Here is a 7,582-nt window from a genome sequence, read left to right as displayed (position 1 = left end):
GAGAGAGAATATTATCATTTCAGCACACAAGCAATATAAAATTGCTGGTGAAATATTTTTCATTTTGGGGGGCTAAGTCTTTGGAATGCAGTATGCATGACATGTGCATAACAGCAGATCTCCATTCAGACCGGCCGCATTTCCAACAGCCCTTTGTGGCTGCTGCTGCTCTACTGAACAGCAGTAGAAGCAATGCGCCTAGGTCATGCTTCCACACAAGGTAAGGGAATTGAGAAGCAGCTTGAAGTGGCTCACCCGGTAAGGTGCTAAATGAGCTCGTTTTCTCCAGGCAACTCCAGAGACTTGGAAGAAGTTCCTCCAAGAGAGCTAAAGGCTGAAAACCAAGCAGCATTCTAGACAGTTGCTCTGGGTCCATTCCCGATTTCATAGTTAGGAGCTTGAGGATGGCGGTCTGGTTGCAAAGGGAACTGTGTTCACGCTGTAAGTGCACTGTTCCCACTCTGCCAGGGATGACCTGGGAGAAATCTGATGGGGACCATGGGGAAGGAGAGTAAAGCCCCACATCACACCCCAGACTGCTTTCTAATCCTGACCTTGTCCTCAGTGGTGTCCATAGTGATGACCACGGAAGCTGGAGGCAGAAGCAAATATACAGGAATCATGGGAAACCAGCATCCACGGTGAAGCCCTACATCTGAGATCTTAGAAGAGCCTCACCAAGACCAGGACGGAGAAGAGGGTGGTTTATCAGAAAGAAACAGCCAGAAAGTTGGGGGTGGCAATAAGATTAGACAACGGGGAGGGTCAAGCCACTGCAGACAAGGGAACTCCACGGGGTCACAGGGGGTCACCTGGGAAAGAACTCCTTTGACATTGCAGGGGAGGCAGAGACTGTGGGAGAGACATCTGTTTGTTTTTTCTGGTGCAAGGAGAATAACAAAATGCGACCAGGAGGGCTAATAGGCTGCAGATGGAGAACTTCTGGCTGAGACCTCAGTCCAGCCAAAAGCTTTGAACTGGAACCAACCCTCTAATTTTCAGCAGCGCGTGTGGCCCATGAAACAGAAAGAGTGAAGTAAAACAAGAGACTCACCAGAGATAATCAGGAGTTACTCCCAATGAGTAAAATAGCAGAGAGTATATGGGACTGGAGAAATAAGGGTTTGATTGTAAAAGGCTAAGGAATCCCAACTTTATTCAGTCATCGATAGGGACGCTATTCAACAGAGAATTAGTATAGGATGCAGCATAAACTTAAGAGAGCTTGTTCTACCTACCTAGGGTAGCAAGATGTAGGGGCAGGTGCTGGTTGAGAGAACATTCCAGTGACACAGGAGAGAGACTACAGCACCTGAACCCAGGATGGAGACATGGGTATGGCGGGCGGTGGGAGGTAGAATCATTCCCTGCTGTTGTGCAGGGAGGGGCGAGAAGGGCAGACAGGAGTCTAGGATGCACCTACTCTGATGTCCAGGTGGAGGCAACTGGGTGGGTCTCCTGCTCCAGGAACAGACTCAGGAGACCCATGAACTTTGCACCTGGTGATATCACAGGGGGCCCTTGGTCGGCAGCCGTGGGTCTGAAGGTGGGTAGAGATCTGGAGGTCATCAGCCAAAAAATTGTAAGCCTGTGAAGAGACCATATTACGTGTACAGCAAACCAGGAAAGCAGATCCACATTACCAAATACTGCTTCCGATAATTGTATTATACTTTGTAATTAATAGAATAAATGATTCTATTTGGATGATTGGGGGAAGACTATAAACAGTATAATCGGTAGTGTTTTTCTAGCCCAAACCCAGGTTTTAGATCTTTCTTCCTTCTTTGTTAGGTATTGCAGGACCCATTGCCAACAGCTTTCTCCCCTGGCGGCTGATGCGCGCCCAACTCCCTCCCCCACGCACAAGCTGCACACCTGCAGCCTGTTGTTTGTCGATGACTGGGGCTCCCGCACCCAGTTTTCCCTGTGCCAGGCCCGATCTCAGCTCGCTGGCTCCCACCTGAGACCCTGCCGGTGCCTCCCCCTGCCGGGTCTGCCGCATCCATCATCCAGGTATCCAGGTGCTGGCGGGCTAGAGCGGTGACCGTCCAGCCCGACACCTGCGGATAACTGCGCCAAGGGGGAAAACCCTAGAAATGCAGGAGGAAGCGTGAGTGGGTGGAGAAACTTAAACAGGCCGTAGGTCGGCCCTGAGGAGGGGCATGAGAACAGATTCCGAGAACTTGGGGAAGTCTTGGGGGGAGAGAAAGTGGAAGCTGAGCCAAGGAGCCTGGCAGAGCACGTTGGGGGGTGGAGGGGAGGCTGAGGCTGCCCAGCAGGGACAGGAGCCGAGCCCGGAGCCCATGTTGTCGCAAGAGCTACTTGGAGGAATCCTTGGCCACTCTGGGAGGAGGAGCAGGTAAGAGGCGGCAAGCTCTGGAGGGAGGCATGAAAGCCCCTCTACGCATGTACCCCAGATGACCCTCAAGTACCGAAACAGCGCAATCGAGTTTCCTCTGCGGGCCGGCCTCCCCGGCAGGCCCGGTGAGGCTCCAGGGCAATCAGACATGTCCCCCCCACACCCATTTGCTGATGTCTGAAATGATCTTAATACCAAGTAAGACCTTCCACTTCCCTACTTAGAAGACTGAAAGGACAACACAAATGACAAAAGATTCCTGACCCCAAATGAGTTCGTAGTAGCACGTGACTGAAACAAGACCTATCCCAACGCTGATGGAGGTAGGGAAAAGGGACACCTCCTCTAGTTTGGAAAAACGCCCTGAAATGAGACCGTGTGGTCCTAAAAGACCCATATCCCCAGTCTCACCTATTTCTCCAGGGCAGTTTACCTGGAATCAGTCTCAGACCCAGAGAAATGGCGGGGGCAGAGCTCCTGTTGTGAGCCGCCGCTGTGGTGGTGGTGTTAGGCACAGTGTGGGCCACTCAGTTATTTCCCCTGCCTGAGATTTCACTTGAGACTTTGGTGTAGACGTATTTCACAGATCTCTGTGCTGCAAAATACTTCCAAGTATTGAGTTCCTCAGAAGGCGCTTACTATTCATGGGCATGAACTCAGAGAACAAACATGTGTACACCAAGAGGGACAGACATAAATGTGAGGTTTTCTTTAATTATACTGGCTCCCTAGTTAAATATAATAGGCAGGGCTCTTCTGTGAGTCTACAGAATCTTTTCCAGAGTGACAATAACTTTTTCCCTCTGACTCAACCTCTTTCTTCATCTTCTTAGCCCCTCTTGCCAGCACTGTGGGGATGGCCCCATTCCCAAGGCTGTTTGCTGGGTTACGGGGGCTTGGAAGTCTCTTCAACTGGTGGGACGAAGATTTTTTTCAGCCCTTTTAAAATGATATAACATACATACGACCGTGGTCAACACAGCGACTCAGCCCCTAAGAGGATATTTTTTTAATTCATGACAAATGTTCGAAAGTTACCTAATTGTTCCCTCTCTTCCTAATTAGGACACTAGAAATTGTTGGAACCCGGAGTTCACTGAACCACTTTAGAGAGCCCCTTCCATCCAGAGGGGACTTTTAATTCTCTTTAATGTCTTTATTATTTATTGTCTGACTTTACTCAATGTCAGGAGAGTAGGTAGAGCAGGTGTCATGATTCTCACTCAACGGATCAAAAAGGTAAAACAAAACACAGCAAGGGTTTGCCTTCGGTCACACAGTAAATTAAGAGCAGACTTGGATCTAGAAGTGAGGTCAGCCTCTTTGGGTGGTCCCCTGACCCAGGCTTGATATAATTTCAGGCCTGATGAGCTTAACTCCCCTGAATCTCACTACGCCTGACCTACAGGTGAGTTTTGCAGGCACCTTCCCCCCCGCCCCCAATATCGAGAATATCAGTCATGGGTCCAGTACCCTTCCTCCCTTCCAGATAGAACAGGTGTAGATAAAGGAGACGCAGACCCTCTGTCCCTGTGCCAGGGAATAATGGGCGAGAAGAATGAACCAGATTTGCATTTTTTCATATCCCCTTCTTAGGCTTTCAAACTGGTACCGGTAGTAAACAATATTCTTAAAATACCATCGATCAGCAATGGATAAAATGTTCTAAATAGTTAAATATTACAACTAAGTAGAAATCTAACATCTCCAGGTGTTTTGGCTTTATCTATGGGGGGGAGGGGGCATCGGGCAGCGGGGTTGGTGGGGAGGGAGGGAAGGGGCTTGCTAAGATCTCCCAGCAAGGGTGGCTGTGCCAGGATCTTTGTTCTGTCCCTCAGATCTTGTTCTTTAGGTCTTGATCAGTTGTTTTCTGTCATTCTAGGTGCTCTGTGTTGAGAGTAAGAAGGTGGCGGTTATGTATGTGTAAACTTCCGGCTCTACGTCCAATGCCTGGTTCTGCCGTTACAAGGGCTTCGCTGTCCTGGCTACAAAATTTACTCTTTTTCTCCTCCACGCTGTTCTGAAATTCTGTGTCTCAGGTCATTGACTCCATTGGTTATATCAGCCTTCCCCTCCCCCCTCTTCAAGAGAGACACTATTTCTCTTTCTCAAGAAATTTTATGGTTTAGGTGGGACAAATCTGGCTCCCCACAGAGCCCTGAGAGGAAGATCCAAGAAAGAAAAGAATCCTGTATTTCTGGCATTTCCTGGCTGCCCAAAGCATCCCTCTATAGCTGACATTGATAAAATTTCATCCAAGGCCTTGGTCAATCAGGCTACAGGGTTTTTTTTGTTTTGTTTTGTTTTTTTTTTTTTTTTTGACAGGCTACAGGGTTTTAAACATCACTTACTATGTGAAATGTATTAGCACTTAAGACATTGGTCTTTTTTCTGCATAGAATGTGGCGTGCACCGTCTCAGTTTTGCATGTCCTCATGTTCCTAAGGACACGGTACAGCCCCTCAAGTAATTGAGAAGCAATTTTAAAATAAAGTTTGACACCCCTAACAAATACAAAAGCATTCTTGAACAAATGGAAAGATACCTCCCGTTCTTGTACGGGATGACTCAACATTATAAAGATGTCCTTTTTCCTAAGTGAACTTAAAAATTGAATGCCGTATCAAAAAGCTTTTTTAGACAAGTTGATATTGAATAAAGTTCAATGGGGAACTTTATGGGAAAATAGAATGGCAAAAATAGCCAAAAAAAAAAAAACACTTGAAAAAGCACAAGGGATGAGTAGCCCTACCAGACAATAGAATTTACTATAAATCCTCTGTAATTTAAAGTCAGTAGAGCCTGTGGCTCTTGATCTTGGGGTTGTGAGTTTGAGTCCCCGGTTGGGTTTAGAGATTACTCAAAATCTCTCTTAAAACAACAACAAAGTGTGGCACTTTGACCAATAGACTAAGACCACTAGACCTATAGACCAGGGAAATAGAAAAGGAAGCCCCCAAACACACCCAAGTACGTATGGAAATTTAGTAGATATTATAAAGGTGGCATCTCAGGGGTGCCTGGGCGGCTCAGGGAAGTGTCTGCCTTTGGCTTGGGTCATGATCTCAGGGTTCTGGGATTGAGCCCCTAGTCAGGGTCCCTACTCGGCAAGGAGTCTGCTTCTCCCTTTACCCCACCCCCACATCCTGCTTGTGCTGTCTCTCTCTCAAATAAATAAAATAAATAATAAATAAAATCTTTTTTAAAAAGGCATTTCAAATCTTAGGGCAAAGAGGGACGTTTTAATAAACGGTGCTATTCACCATAGCCCCCCCCCCAAAAAAAGGGGGAAACAAAATGGTTTATTTATATAATGAAATATTCAATAAAAAATTAACATTGATACATTCTACAACAATGAACCCTGGAAACAGGCTAAGTGAAAGAAGGCAGTTGCAAAAAACCAGCATTGTGTGATTCCTTTTATATGAAATGTCAAAATTAAGTAAAAACCTTAAGGTCAGAAAGTGGTAGTAGAAGCCTGGGGTGGGGAAGAATAGGGAATAGATACAAGGTTTGTTTGGGGGGTGATAAAAATGTCCTCAAGTGAGATTGTGTTGATGGCGGCAGAATTCTGTGGATCTTTTAAAACCGTTGAATTGGGGCGCCTGTGTGGCTCAGTGGATTGAGCCGCTGCCTTCGGCTCAGGCCATGATCTCAGGGTCCTGGGATCGGGCCCCACATCCGGCTCTCTGCCCTGCAGGGAGCCTGCTTACTCCTCTCTCTCTGCCTGCCTCTCTGCCTACTTGTGATCTCTCTCTCTGTCAAATAAATAAAATAAAATCTTAAAAAAAATAAATACATAAATAAAAATAAAACCGTTGAATTGTATACTTGAAAGGCGTGACTTTTCTGGTGTATGAATTACATCTCAATAGAAATGCCAAATAAGGGACAAAGGACAACTGAACAATGGAGAAGGTATTTTTTTCAACCCTATGGAAAAAAAGCTCAGAGTCATTCAATGAGAGAAATGCAAATTAAACAACACTGAGAAGCCACTTCTTACCTAGATGTTGGTAAAAACAACCAAGTTTGAGGGTACACTGTGTGGGCTGTGGGAAGACAGGCACTCCCAGATGGTGCTGGTTGGAATGCAAACTGCAGAGAATTAGGCAACACGTACCAGACGTGCCTACGCAATGTGACCCAGCAATACCACGCCTAGGAAACTATCCTGCAGGCGTACTTCCAACAATGTGAAAATAGAGGTGCACAAGGTTACCCATTGCAGTATTGCTGGAAACTACAAACCTAAAGCTCATGCACCGGGGACTGCGCTATGACTCAACAAGAAGAATGAAATCTTACATTTGCAAGGGATGTGGATAGAACTAGAGTCTTGTGCTGATTGAAGGAAGTCAGAGGAAAAACAAATACCATATGATTTCACTCATATGTGGAATTTAAGAAACAAGACAGACAATCATAGGGGAAGGGGGAAGAAAAGAGGAAAGCAAACCATAAGGGGCTCTTAACTATAGAGAACAAACTGAGGGTTGATGGGGGGAGGGGGGATGGACTGGATGGTGATGGGTAGGAAGGACGACACTAGTGAGGAGCACTGGGTGTTGTATGTGAGTGAAAAATCACTGAATTCTCCTGAAACCAATATTACACTGTTAACAAGAATTTAAATAAAAACTTGAAAAAAGAAAAAAAATGCTCACTCATAGGGGACTGATTGACTAAGCTGCACTTTGTCTGCAAAATGGAATACTAAGCAACTCTCTGCAAGAATGAAGATCTCCATAAAAGTGATATAGAGTGATTTCCAGGATATACTATTGAGTGAAGAAGTAACATGCAAAAGAGCATCTATAGTATGCTGGCCTAAATGTAAGAAAGAAGGGATATAAGAAAAAGATATGTAATTTTTTCCTTTGTACAAAAAAAAGTACAGGAAGAATAAATCAGAAACTAAAGAGACAGGCTACTGTTGTGGGTTGAACTGCGGTCCCGCCCTCTTTCTCCACAGCCCTGGAAAGCTATGCTGAAGTCCTAATCTCCAGGACATCAGAATGTGACCTTATTTGGGAACAGGGTCCTTGTGAATATAATTTGTTGAGATGTGGTCGTACCAAAGTAGGGTGGGACTTCAATCCAATGTAAGGACTAGCATCCTTATAAGGAAGATGACCCTGTGAGGAGAGAGACAGAAAGGGAGAGCGCCATCCCAGGATGATGGCTGTGGTAAGGGTGATCTACCAGCCGAGGAGC

This window comes from Meles meles, chromosome 6, assembly GCF_922984935.1.
Source record: "Meles meles chromosome 6, mMelMel3.1 paternal haplotype, whole genome shotgun sequence".
Lineage (NCBI taxonomy): Eukaryota > Metazoa > Chordata > Mammalia > Carnivora > Mustelidae > Meles > Meles meles.
This window is presented reverse-complemented; position numbering follows the sequence as displayed.